Here is a 15,058-nt window from a genome sequence, read left to right as displayed (position 1 = left end):
CACAAACAGATGTACGCTCACGCACACAGACGTGCAGACATGTTCAAACAAGTGCGTACACATACACACAAAAATACACACACGCAGGCAAACAAACTCACAAACACATGCACACAAATACACTCACACGCACACACAAACATGCACACACAAAAACAAAAATCACACACGCAGACACACTCACACATACACAAATGCACACAAACACACTGACACACACGTGAATAAACACTCACATTCACACGGATGTGTGCACGCATACACAAAACCGCACCTGCACAAACTACACCCAATCACACACAGCAAACACTTGCACACGCATTCAAATAGTCACACCGACAGATACGCTCACACAGACCTGCACAAACTGGCACAGACACACACAACAAACACACATACATACACAACGCACATGCATACAAACACGCTCACACACATATGTTTGCACACATACACACACATATGCACATACACATCAACACACGCAATCACACAAATACAATCACACAAACACACACAATAACACACCTGCAGAAAAACGCACATGCATACACAATACACCCACACAGACATACTGACGCAAACACATACTTGCATTTTAAAGACAATGTGATGGAATGCCACACATCCTAGTTTGCCAATGACACAAAACAGTGGACACATTGTGAGCAGTGCAGCTCGAAACATCAAATTGCTCAAAGATATTCATGTCTTGTGAATGGACAATACTGGTGGATGTGTTTCAGTGTCGGGAAATGTAGGTTGAAGCACTTTCGAATAAAAAAGGGCTGAACCGCGTTCTTTCGAATTTATGAGAAGACATAAACAGTTGAAGATTAAAATGTGCAGATATTTCAAAGCTGGATTCACACAATACAGACAGCAATATATCTGAGATTTTGGAAGTGCTGCAAATGTTGTCAAAGGCACTCTGTCGGGTAAAGTAATGTGACAAAGTCACTCAGAAACTGTCATCCCACAGGCACAACATTTCTGTCCAGTAGGATAGAATTATCATTGTGTTCAGACTCCCTGATAGGTTGTGGAGTTTCCCAGTCACAGAGTGAGCTCCCTGATTTGTTGAGATGCCTGTGTCTCATGCGCTATAGCTCCGTGATTGGATAGAGCCGATGTCAGTCTGAAAACAGAGCCTCTGATTGGTAGCGGGGCTGTCAGTCAGGATTGTTTATGTGTTAATTTAATAATTGATGCGACTGGATATTTCATCATGATCTTGATCTGCTCCCTGAACCTGGACTGAGTCACCATGTAAATAAATGTGTTTGTGCAGCAACTTAAACCCTGCAACATTTTTCCGACTTGTTGTAAATTATATTGGGGAATGGTGAGGTAATATAATTCATTCAACTGCAAATAGAAAAATGTCACAACATACACCATCCAGAGGAGAATGAACGCTCCTGAAATGCTGAAGAGCAAAATTATTGACTTTCTTCTGTTCTCCATCTCTGGGTCTCTGCGATTCTGTCCCTGACTCTGAGCCCTCAGTGCCTTCCGGACTCGACTGGTGAGTAAAATGTGTCTGACTGTCAGAGCGTTGATCAACAGGATTGAAAAGAATGGGATCAGTGGGTTTAAAACCTGATCAAACCAGAGAAATACGACCCACCCACGGTCAGTGAAAAAGCTTCTCTTTGTCTGACAGAGCCACAGCACATTGTCGATTATCACGCCAGGTTCATATTTAAAGTATATGGGGATGTTTTTGACAGAGAGCAGGAGGCCGCTTGTTGACAGAACCACAGCCGCAGTTTTCCCAGTGCAATATTTAGTTTTCAGTTTCTGGCAGCGAATGGCCACAAATCGATCAAAGGTGAAAGTGAGGGTGAACCACACAGAACAGTCTCTGGATGTAGACAGCAGGGCATTGTTAACACTGCACACAGGGGTGAGGGACAGGAAACTCCAGGGGAAATAATAATCATTGATGAAGGTCAGAATGGGGTGAGTGATAATAAACAGCAGATCTGCTGTTGCCATGGCCACCAGGTAGCGAGTGGTGCATGTAGAGAGGCCACACTTTCCCCGACACAGAACTGCAATTCCCAGTAAATTAACTGTCAAAGATAGAAGGAAGAACAACCTGGAGATTACTGATTACACATTCGCTGTGTTTCAGCCGACAGTAAGTACAGCAGCTCAGCAACAATAAACGGGGCAGCGGGTGGGTGGTGGGGGACCTTAAAGAATGGGTTAAGAGACATGCCAATGAGATGTCTTATTGATTTTAAGTATCCAATAATTAATACTGATATGTAAAGAGGTTGCAGGTGGCACTTGTTTGGTGTAGTGATAAAGTTTTGTCTACAATGTGCTCAAGAAAAATAAAGCAGTTTGGGGAAAAGAGCAGTACTCTTGCTTCATTACTGAACAGCAGCCAGAAGCTAACAGGGCAGGGTGTTGGTGGAGGAGTGGGAGATTAGAATTGCAGAGAGTAAAGCAGGAATTGTGTTTAAGCAGTGTAAGGCAGAAACTGTGAATTGCAGCCTTGTTAGTTTGATAGCAGTGGTCGGAAAATGCACATAATTCAAATATCGTTGGGAGAGGTTAGATTTCTCAATTAATCTGATTTACAGGATTAACTCAGACTGGCCAGGTGTCACAAGTAGGATAGAAATACAGCACAGATTGTCCTCCTTCCCTCATTCCCAATTATTGGATCACACCTCAGATTGGACCGTTCCCTGGATTGGAATCCTGATGGAGTTCGGCACCACACCTGGATTATTGGAATCCGCCATGATCAATGGAAAAGTGAAACAGGCGCAGGACCTCCCCAGTTCATAATCATGTCCAGTCTCCAGAACATGCCCAGGGCACACCCTTCACAGGTTCAGCCAACCGTAAGGCATCCTCTCCGAAGAGCGCTCATTAGTCAATTAGCGCTCATTAGAAACTATCCCTGACAGTCTTTTCTCTGTAATTTTCCCCTCCAGTATTGGACTTTCCCCAGGATTCCAGTGTCACAAATCGACCCTCTCCAGATTCGGACGCGTTGCACTAGATTAATAAACGGGTCAGAGCAAAACAAGTTGATAAGATTGAGGAGAAATATCCCAGTCTAAAGATGTTGAGCTCAATGCTAAATCCTGAGGGCTGTAACGTGCCTCATTGGAAGATGAGATGCTGCTCCTCCAGCTCACGTTGGGCTTCACTGGAACCTTGCAGCAGGATAAGGAAAGACATGTGGGCAGGAGTAAACGGTGCTGAGTTAGAATGGCTCCCAACAGGAATGCAATTATATCGTTGATCAGGTGTCTGTATAATAGTGAGCAGGAAATGAGCATTAAACATTTTCAGACACAGTTTAAAATTAGAGAGCTGCTCATACACAGATTTCCACCACTTCAATGGTGATATTCACTTACCAGGAACTCCAACAATAGCGAGGATTGGGTAGAATATTTTCTCAGCAATATCAATTGAATAAAGCATGTTCACTGTGAAGTGATGTGTCCCTTCGTGCTGCTGACAGTCTCTCTGTCTGAAACTCTGAGGTTATACATTCACAATGTCTTTAATTTATACCCTGTGGAACCACCTGAGGGATGTTGAGGTTGCAAAATCCTTCAATCTATTTTTGAGGATCTGAGCAAAGAGATTACGACATTGAGTACAGTGATGGAAATTGTTATTTTGATGAAGTGAGCTCGTTCCAAATACTGGACTGTGTTTATCAAATTGATCAACTAACAAGAACAGAAATGATGCCGTCAACTCAAACACCATCAGTCCCATCTTTCGATCTCACTTTGTTTCAGTGACACCCCTCACTCGGCTGTAACCATTCATTGATTCAGTTCCAATTGTCAGTGTGTTTCTCTGGCTGGTTCCACTGCACTCTGGGCTGTAGATGCCTCTGCAATTCCGACCATTCACTGATTCAGTTCCAATTGTCAGTGTTTTGCTCTGGGTGGTTACACTGCACTCTGGGTCGTAACTGCTTCTGTAACTGTGAACATTTAAAGGTTCAGTTCCAATTGTAAGTGTGTTTTTGTTGTTGCTCGTTATGCTTTCACTTAATTTGCTCTGTTTCAATAACCTTTGCTCTAGAGTCGCCAGGTACCACCACGAGGTTCAAAGCCAAGTACTGATCAATAACTCAATACACCAGTTAGTAAGGTTAAAATCAATACACATTTATTATACACACAATCACTACTCATGCATAAACTCTACTTACTAAACTATCACTATTACTAAAAGCCTATACTTAGCTTCGAACGGCCCACCAGGTCAGAGGAACAATGGCCTTTATCCGTTTCTGATTATGTTGGCTTCAAGCTGGTACGGAATAGTAGCTAGGAACGTCTATCTCGTTGCGTGCGTTGATCTGAGACTTACCTGGTTGATGCAGCTGCTAGGCAGGTCTCTCCTCGTTGAGAGCCAAGGCCAAGAAGAACGAACTGAATTTGGGGACGCTATCTTTTAGGTCCCAGGGGCTTCACGCCCTTTTGGGTGGACCCCGGACTTCCTCCCAATTAATTGGACCATGTGTCAATCGTTCTCATCGATTTTCTCCAATACAGGAGACAGAATTCCAGAATTATGCCCTTCATAATTGGTCACCATCTGTGCCTCGCTCATTTAAAAAAAAAACGAATTTCAGGACACGACACAGATGAAAAATCCTGAAACATTGCGAGCCGCCTCGCAGCCTGTGTGATTTACCATCCCAATGTTTGAGGATGTAAATAGCACGAGGGGAAGCAACCGAAGGGTTTCTATGAAACAAAACAGAAACTTTTGAAACAAAAGAGCCAAAATGAGGTGCATATGGGCCGCGGCGGGTAAGAGTTGGGTGGGATCCCCGGGTAGGGCGGGCTGTGCTCTACAAGTTTGATATCAATACACAATTATTATACACACAGTCAACCACTACTCATGCATAAACTCTACTTACTAAACTATCACTATTGTTAAAAGCCTATAATTAGCTTTGAACGGCCGACCAGGTCAGACGAACAATGGCCTTTGTCCGTTTCTGCTTCTGTAGGCTTCGAGCTGGTACGGAATAGTAGCTAAGAGCGTCTTGCTGGCATGGTGCGTTGATCTGAGACTTACTGGGTTGATGCAGCTGCTACGCAGGTCTCTCCTCGTTGAGAGCCAATGCCAAGAAGCTGTTAGGCAGGTCTCTCCTCGTTGCGAGCCAAGGCCAAGAAGCTGTTAGGCAGGTCTCTCCTCGTTGCGAGCCAAGGCCAAGAAGAAGGAACTGAACTTGGGGACGCAAACGTATAGGTCCCAGGGGCTTTGCGCCCTTTTGGGCGGACCTCGGACTTGGTCCCAATTAATTGGACGAGGTCGCAATCGTTCTCATCGACTTTCTCCAATACTGGAGTTGTTCCCTAATCGTTGGGTCGGCCCTAGGTGTTCGTTGGCCTGCCTTTGTCTTTGTCCCAGCTCCAACTGGCGCCGGGGAGTCTGTCTTGGTCCCGATTGTTTCAATGTTTCTGATTGTTTCTGGATATCGCTCATTAGTATGTAAATGGCTATTGGTTTCGGTTCTGTGTTCTACAAATCTTAATACACAGGAAACCTTGCACCTGCTTGTGTTCCCTGTAGCTGGTCAGTTTTCCCTGCACTCTTTGCGGGCATCCATTTTGGAATCGGGACGTGGCCACCCCAGGTGGCTACACTCTGGGTGGTTCCACTGCACTCTGGGATGTTCCACTGCACTCTGGGGTGTAGCTGCCTCTATATCTGTGACCATTCAGTGATTCTGTTCCCAGTGTCAGTGTGTTTATCTGGGTGGTCCCACTGCACTCTGCGACTAGTTTGTGGATTGAAAGGTGACCCTCCGACTCAGACCCATGGAGTCCGTTCCTCCATTGTTGAAGTGCGGTTATTGAACCAGGATTTAATGGTCACTTGCTCCGAGAAGGCACGGCCCACGCTCCGGAGTGACCTCTGCCTGTTTGTCCAACTCCGCGGTGCCCAGGCCAGGGCTGGTTCCTCACTCCAGCCCACCGCTGCTGAGGGAGGGACAGTCGGGTTAAATATTGAGGTGGCACAGGGCACCCCCCTTCCTGAAAAGCACACCCCTGTTATCATTTGAGTGACCCTTTAAGAAAGGTTTTTGTCTTTTAAAATTGCTTCAGTGATGTCATTTTTCTGGCTGAAGTTGGGCTGTGGCTCTGTGAACTGTTTTTTGGTTTCGCTTTCACATTTGACTGCTGTGGACTCAGACAGGAGAAGGAAGTATTTTTGCCTGTCTCTCTCCATTTTCATTTTAAATATCTGTTCCAGTAAATAAAAACTTTGATTATAGGTAGCTGCTGTTTTGGTAACTTACAAGATATGGTTTGCTTTCTGAAAGGGTTTAAACTGGCTGGTGAGACGGAGACAGACTCTCAGCGAAAGCCAGTTTTATTCACGTGAGAATACAGAGTCCTGGGCTCTTGAAAGGCGGGGGGGGGGGGTGGTGTTTGGCTGACGGAATATTGTTTATAATTGGAAAAGTTAAGGGGGAATTCATGAAGTGTTAAACACAGATTACTGCAGCTGTGGGTTGTCTTTATATTTGTAATTGATTTAAAAAATCTTTCTCTTTGCTTATGTATCTATGTTCACTAAGTTCTCAGAATAAAACTGAGTTTGATTAAGACGTTAGAGGTATACAACTAGTCACCGGCTGCCATCCTGAAAAAGACCCGTTTAACCCCACTCTCTGCCTTCAGCCAGTCAGCCAATCCTCTATCCATACCATGATCTTACACTTCACACCATGGGTTCTTAACTTATTTAACAGTCTCCTGTGCGGCACCTTGTCAAAGGCCTTCTGGAAGTCTAAATAAATCACGTCCACTGGTTCTACTTTGTCTAACGTCCTTGTTACCTCCTCAAAGAACTCTAACAGATTTCTCATTCTCAACCTCCCCTTGACGAAGCCGTGCTGACTCAGTCCTATTTTACCATGCACGTCCAAGCCCTCCACGATCTCATTTTTAATAACAGACTCTAAAATCTTACCAATGACCGAAGTCAGGCTAACCGGCCTATAATTTCCGGTCTTCTGCCTCCCTCCCATCTTACATAGTGGTATTACATTAGCCACTTTCCAGTCCTCTGGGACCCTTCCTGCCTCCAGTGATTCCTGAAAGATCACCACCAATGCCTCCAGAATTTCCTCAGCTATCTCTTTGAGAACCCTGGGGTGTAGTGCATCCGGTCCAGGTGACATATCCACCTCCAGACATTTCAGTTTCCCCAAACTTTGTCCTTAGTGATGGCCACTGTACTCACCTCCGCCCCTTGGTTCTCCTGGAGCTCTGGCATCCCACTGGTGTCTTCCACCGTGAAGACTGATGCAAAGTAACGGTTCAGTTCCTCTGCCATTTCTTTGTTTCCTATTATTAATTCTCCAGTTACATTTTCCAGTGGTGCAATGTGTGTTTTTGCCTACCGTACCATTTATATATCTGAAAAAACCTCTACATTTCGTTTATATTACTTGCTAGCTTGCACTCAAATTTCATCTTCTCCCCCTTTTTGCTTACTTTTAAATCTTACCAATCCTCCAGTTTCCCACTGGAGCAGCAGTTGCATGGGGTGAGGAGCCAGCCTGGCTGGGCACCACGGGGATTTACAAACAGGCAGAGGTCACTCAGTGGGGGAGCATCGCTTCTCGGAGCCATTTTCTATGCTTTTTATTTTGCTTTTACGCTGTCCTTGATGACACGTCAGCTATGGTTGCCTTGTCCTCCCCTTAGTATTGGCCTCCTCCTTGGGATGAATTTCTGTTGTGCCTCCCTTCTAACCCTCCAAAACACCTGCCATTGCCGTTCCACTGCCTTCCCTGTTAGGCTCCCTTTCCAATCAATTCTGGCCATCTACTCCCTCATGTATTTCTAGTTACCCTTATTTAACAGAAATAACGTTACATCTTTCTCCAGCTTCTCCCTCTCACACTGCAGGGTAAATTCGATCATATTGTGGCCACTGCTCCCTAAGAGTTCATTCAGCTTAAGTTCCCTAATCACGTCTGCCTCATTACACATCACCACATCCAGAATTGCCTGATCCCTAGTAGGCTTTGTCAAAAGCTTCTCCCCCAAAATAATCTCTTAGACATTCCACAAGTGATCCACCTTCAAACTGATCTTCCCAGTCCTCCTTCAGTGGACCATTCAGTTATTCAATTCCAATTGTCAGTGTGTTTCCCTGGGTGTATCCACAGCGCTCTAGGGTGTAGCTGCCTCTGTAACTGTGACCATTCCTTGATTCAGTTCCAATTCTCAGTGTGTTTCTCTGGGTGTCTCCACTGCACTCTGGGGTATAGCTGCCTCTGTAACTGTGACCATTCCGTGATTCAGTTCCAATTGTCAGTGTGTTTCACTGGGTTGCTCCACCGAACACTGGGACTGATTTGGGGATTGAATGTTGGCTCTCCGATTCAGACCCGTTGACCCTATTCCTCCATTGGAAAAGTGTTGTCCAATGCTTTATTGAGCAAGAATATAATGGTCACTCGCTCCGAGAAGCGATGCTCCCCCACTGAGTGACCTCTGCCTGTTTGTAAATCCCCGTGGTGCCCAGCCAGGCTGGCTCCTCACCCCATGCAACTGCTGCTGAGGGAGCTGGGGGGAGGGAGGGAGGGGGGGGGACAGTGGGATGACATATTGAGGTGGAACAAGGCAACTTGCTCACATGGAAAGCCCGTCCCTCTGATTTGTGGAACCTCCAGGTCGCTCCCCCTGTCTCAGACAGTTTTTTCTATTAAATGTAGAGTAGCCAATTATTTTTCTTTTCGAATTAAGGTACATTTAGCGTGGTCAATTCACCTAACAGCATATCTGTGGGTTGTGGGTGTGAAACGCACGCAGGAATAGGAAGAATGTGCAAACTCCACTCAGCCAGTGACCCAGGGCCGTCTCCAAGACACTTGATAAGAAGCAGACATGTGGTACAGGAGTCCCCTTGTGAGCACTTTACTCTCACCCGGTCCTGAATGTCGATAGGAGTGAGGGTCTGCCTGTGGAATGCAGACAGGAGCACCTCTCTGGTAGTCGAGGTAGTGAGTTTCACCTGGGGGCAGGAAGAAGTCTGGAAGAGCAATCGTGATCGGAGACCTGATAATTCTGGGATTGGCAGCTAATCCCGCAGCTGGATTCAGGTTGTTTAATTCCATCCCTGCCGCGAGGGTCATGGGCGCCAGTCAATTTCTGCAGAGCACACTTGACGTTGAAGGCAAAACGGGGCAGGAAGTGTGGGAACCTGGATGGACCATCAAGCGAAGCTATCCTGGCCGAGATAGGCAGCTCTAAACTAGGAAGGCAGTGGAGTTATTGGTAGGGATAGATTAAAGCGGAAATGTAATACAATCTAAATCAGGCTCACTGTGCCTGTTTATGAATACACCGGGTGTTGGAAATAAGATTGGTGAGTTACTGACGCATATTTTCCTTCGGAGATATGATTGAAACTACCTGTGTGTGTGTGATCGTGTGTCTGTGTGTTTGCGTGCATGTATGCCTGTGTGAATGTTCTTTTTTTTCATGTGTGTGTGTCTGTAACTTTGTGTTTGTGTGTTTCTATTTGTGTGCGTATGTTTGAGTATCTTTGTGTTGGAATGAATCTGTGTAGTGTGCATGAATGTGTTTTGAGTGTGCTTTTGGCAGTTTTTGGGTGGATGTGTAAGTCAGTGTGTGTATCTGTATGTGTCTGTTTTTTGTGATAAGTTACTGTTGGAAACCCCATTTTGTGTGTGCTGTGCTCTCCTGTTAATCCCCTTCCTGCTGCCTGCCCTCTAGTTAAGATGCTACAACGTTGCTGCACCTTCTGGGATTTCTGTTTCAATGCAGATTTTAGTCAGAGCTGGAAAACGTTTCGTCATGGACTGAGCATCACAATCTGCACATCTGTAGACTTTGGGATAAAACTGGAGCATCTGCAGAAAATTAAGCACGCCCCCCCCCCCCCCCCCCGTAGGCTTGTCCTTATCCATGACGACCACAATTCTTATGGAATTCTGGTCGCTCAGTCTAAAATGCTCCCCCACTGAAACATCAATCATCCGGCTCATTCCCTACCAAATCTAGTATGGCTCCAACTCTGGTTAGATTTTCAACATACTGAATCAAAACGCCCTCTTGGACACATGTAACAAATTTCACTGCTTTCGAGCCCCTGGCTGTGAGGGATTCCCAGTCAATATGGGGAAGTTAAAGGCACCCATCTCAACTACACTGCTTTTTTCAGACCATATCAGAATCTGATTATACAAATGCTTCTCTGGCTCCTGTGGGCTGTTCGGAGGTCAATAGTACACTCCCAACATTGTGATTTCACCCTTCTTATTCCTGAGCTCCACCCATAATGCCTCAGTACAAGATCCCTCCAATGTGTCTTCCCTCAAATCAGCAGTGACCTGCTCCCTAATAAGCAATGCCACTCTCCCACCTCTTTCGTTTCCCCTTCTGTCCCGTCTAAAACAACGTTATCCCGGAAGGTTAAGTTGCCAGTCCTGTCCCTCCTTTAACCATGTCTCTACAACTGCAATTACATCACAGTCACACACAGCAATCGACGATCTCAGTCCATCTGTTTACCTGTTATTCTGGACGCTTTGAAGCCAATGCACTCCAGACCTATAGTCCCGCTAAACTCTGCGGGTTCCCTCTGCCTGCTCTTCAACTGCGCCATGTTTATCTCAGTCTCACTGTTTCCCCAGTGTCTACCCTTACTGGCCTGCTGTTCTCATTCCCACCCCTGCAACACTAGTTTAAAGCCTCCCTGGGAGTTTTTGATGGGACAGTGTGACAAATTAAGTTATTTACCCGTCAGTCTGGCCTCAATAAAACTCGAATATAGTATTATTTATTTTTAAACAGCTTGCAAGGCTGACCCGCTCTATGGAGATTCAGAACACATACAGTCTTCTGAAGCCCCAGAACCGAGTGAAATCGGAGACAAAGAGAACTCTACACATATCATTCAAATGGAATCAAGTTTCACACACAAGATTCCCATAGGTCATCCTATACACCTCCTGACCTGGCCATATATCCTGATTGGCTCACTTCGCATTCCTCAACCTTGGGCCTCTTGTTACCCAGCATCCTTTTCACCGCCCTCTGCACGAGGTTCCCTTCCGTCTCCTCCTAGCCATGCTTTGCTGAATCCCTTTGTCCTTTTTCTGTGAGCTCACTACCATCAGACTGGCTCCCATCTACATTATTCTAACAAATAATCCTATTTTATATCGCATTCGTTTGTTCAATTCCTTATTCACTCCATTTATCATTTCATGATAACCTATCGGTCCAATCTGTAGCTACGGTTCCTCATCTAAGAAAATTCGTCGCTGCATTGCCAATTCTTTGTTGCAGCCCCCCCGTCATCCGCTGCACCCTCGTGGATCCTGACAGCCAAGATTCTAGGGGGGTCTATCTGTTCCAGTGCACGCTGCATTTTACCCATCACGCATTTAAGGATGGCCAGGCCGACAAAGATGCAGCCGAGTGCCACTGCTAAATACATGACCATATTTATCAACCAGTCCTTCCAACCTCCAAAACCCCAGTTACCCCATGAGCCAGGGTTCTGCATTCCATCCAGGTGATCCCGTTAGCGGTTAGGGCTTGAACTCCCATGATACATTTGCCCTGCACTATGTCGCATACCCCAACCTTACGGGCCAGAAGATAGTTAAGAGCATACCGGTTCTGCATGGCAAACAACCGCAGTTGAGACTATTCCTTGGTTACTGCCCAGAGGGCTCCCAAGATTTTATTTTCCAGGATGGTAAGGCCACAAATAAAATAATTCATATCGCTGACCGCCAAGGAACCCAACCCCACACCTCCCAGTGTCAAGATGCTCAGAATTCCCCATCCGGCTGAGTGGCCCCGGTTGGGTGCTAGGTTTTTCCAGTTTTTGCAGAATTCAGCTGAGACTGCCCGGCATGCCAACTGATGGTGCAGTATCCAGGCAGAGGGGCAGGGGACTGTGGTAGGGACTAGAGTCCCGATAGCAATTTGCGGGGAAAGGGGGGTGACAAAACATTGGTCGCAAAAATAAAGTAGTATTCTTGCTCCATGTAGAGGCTAGCTTCACAATCAGTATATCAGTTGAGCAGGGATTCCCCAGTAGCCCAGTTTATCCAGCTTTGGAACGTCCATTCGGCTCTTCTAGCAATGCGGAAAGCCCTAGTCCCAACAGTGATATGAGAGATATTCGCCCAGCCACAAAGGAGCTGAAGGCCGGTGTTCAATCGAACGCAGGTGGTCTTGTAACAGACACATTGTCCGGACGCCTGACTGACGTGACACCTCCTGTCCATACTGGTCGGGAACAGACATGTTATATTCGTTTCCACCTCTACCAGAAAACAGCCGCACCCATCACTGCTGAAACAATTCTCGTACGACTGGGAGGCTCTATTGGGAGTAAAGTGGCTAGGTATGTACGCCCTCCACCTTTGAAGCTTATGATACTGTGAGTGGGAATTATCCCGAGGAAGGGGAAGGCAAATACCCGGTGGTGGTGAACACGGATCGTATGGAAGAGTGACTTGCTCGGCAGTGGCTCGGAATGCTGACAATGAACCACCGTTTGGGGACTGCCCCAAAGCAGTGAAACAGAAAATAACCTAGACACCAATGCGAGGTTCGGGTAGCAGACAACCCCTCCCTTACCATACAAGCGGTGGTAGAGCTGGTAGGAGAGATTCATACTGCCCAGGTTTCCCTCATTTTGGGTCCTAAATGAAGTAAGTAAATCTGCTGATAACCTACATTCTAGTTGTACCCCCCTTCTCACACGCTCCGTCCTCTTTCTAGTCCTCCTCTCTCTCTCACAATCTCTTCCGACCCACTCCGCAAGGTCTGACTTTGCCTTTATGGCACCAATCTTAACACATCCAAAATCAAACTTACATGTCCTCCAAAAACAAGGCAATGTCCATGCAATGTTCCCATCCCATCGCCGGGACCGGTGCAATTGCTTCATGAGTCCTGCATTGTCCGTTAACATGATGACCTTCCATGAGTCGATACCATGTCCTCGTCTATGGGGGCAGTGAAGAACGTCACCTCTGCATAAGTGAAATGTCCTTGTAGTTTGGTTGGGGTTACAGATATAGATGATATTCCCTTTTCCATTTCCGCCGCCGATGTCACTCCAAGCGAGGCGAGGCCGAAGATTACACAGGTGGCGCATATCCAACCAATCATGCTCCACACCTGTAAAACAGCGCTGGGGAAGGGAGTCAAGTGTGTGACCGATCTTTTTACAGTGGTGGAAGTGGACCCAAGCACTCCGCCCCTCCACTTTAACTGCAGTGGAGGTGATAAGGGGAACATGGAAGGGTCCCTCCCATCGTGGCTCCGATTCATTCCGAGCCCTATTTTTCACCATGACCTAACTACCAGGCTGTACTGAAAGCGAGATATGTGATGGGGACGGTGACGGGTGAGCTGAGCGGACCTGGCCATGGAGCTCCTTGAGGACCTTAGTTATATGTTATCTACAGTCATATGGTGAAACCGAACCAGTCTGGGAATTGCAGTTTCCAGGAAGTTCTAAGGGGCCTGCCATAAATGATCTCGGCAGGAGAGAACCAGGCCGATCCCGCAGGTGTAACCTGCAGCTGGAAGAGGACAACAGGGTGCAACTTAAGACATGCCAGTCCCGTGTCTGTTCTTAATTTAGCCAATTTAGTTTTGAGGGTCTGATTGTGTCTCTCAACCAACCCGGCCGCCTGCGGTCTGTACGCACAGTGTCACTTCTGGCATATACCCAACTGGGAGTAGAACTCCTTGATAATCTGTCCAATAAAAAGAGGCCCGTTATCAAAATTTAACTGAGCTGGTATGCCGCACCGGAGAATGATTTTCCGCATCAGAACTTTAACCACAGCAGCAGCTTTATTATCGGTAGTCGGATACACCTCAACCGTTCTGCTGAACACTTCCACAATGATCAAAACATATTTGTAACATTGACACCTTTCCAACTCAATGTAATCCATCTGGAGCGTCACAAAGGGACCACTGGGCAACGGGGTTTGCCCCATACCACAAGGGATACCTTTGCCGGTGTTATATTGCTGACAAATCAAACACTGATTACTGATACTCTGGGCCAGCCCCTGCATTTTAGGGTGCCTCCAAGTGTCCAGTAACAAATCACTAGTCCCCCGAGCCCCACAATGAGTTGCAAAGTGTACATATTCGGTGACCCATAATGCTAGCACATTAGACATGCAAGTCTGATGTGCTGGTGTGGTCCATAAATGAGAAACAGAATCATATGTGCAACCTAAACGTTTCCACATTTATTTAGCACTCTCAGGTGCGTCCTCCTGTAACCTTATGACGTCTTGGATGGTTGGCATTGGCCTGTCAGAGGCAGACCTATTTATTGCAGAACATTTAGTCCAACTCAATATTTTAGGCACCATCACTTGCTGAGTTTACGCGGCTGTCCACGCTGCACAGCCTGCTCGTTCATTACCAACATCAACCGGGGTCTTACCGATTGAATGGGCAACGCATTTAATGACGGAAATCTGCGCGGGCATAAGGAGGGCCTGCAGTGGGATATCTCCGTGCCTGCAGAGGTAAGGAATCCCCTATTCTTCCAGAGTTGTCCGAAGTCATGAACTACCCCGAAGGCGTCTCGTGAGTCAGTGTAAATATTTACCCAGCGATCTTCCCCAAGTATACATTCACGGGTAAGGGCAAAAGTTCGGCTTGTTGGGCTGAAAAAGGGGTCTGAAAAGCGGCCGCTTCTAGTGTCAGGCCATCCTGAACCACGATTGCGTAACTGGACAGTCTCCGGCCAGTGGGGCTTATTAATGCACTGCCATCAACATACATAATCATGTCAGGTTGATCTAATGGAATATTGCTCAGATTCGCCCTTATCGTAGTAGCTTCCTGAATCAAGGCTACACAGTCGTGTCCAGGTGCCAAGAAAACAAGTTGGATTGATAGTGGTACAATATTTAAATGTCAGACGTAGAATATTTAAAAGGTATATTTCATAACTATTCTGATGAGCTGCGGTAAGATGCTGAGTCTGCAGTTTCCCCAGT

The sequence above is a fragment of the Scyliorhinus canicula genome, chromosome 20 (assembly GCF_902713615.1).
Source record: "Scyliorhinus canicula chromosome 20, sScyCan1.1, whole genome shotgun sequence".
Lineage (NCBI taxonomy): Eukaryota > Metazoa > Chordata > Chondrichthyes > Carcharhiniformes > Scyliorhinidae > Scyliorhinus > Scyliorhinus canicula.
Note: the sequence above shows the minus strand (reverse complement) of the source record.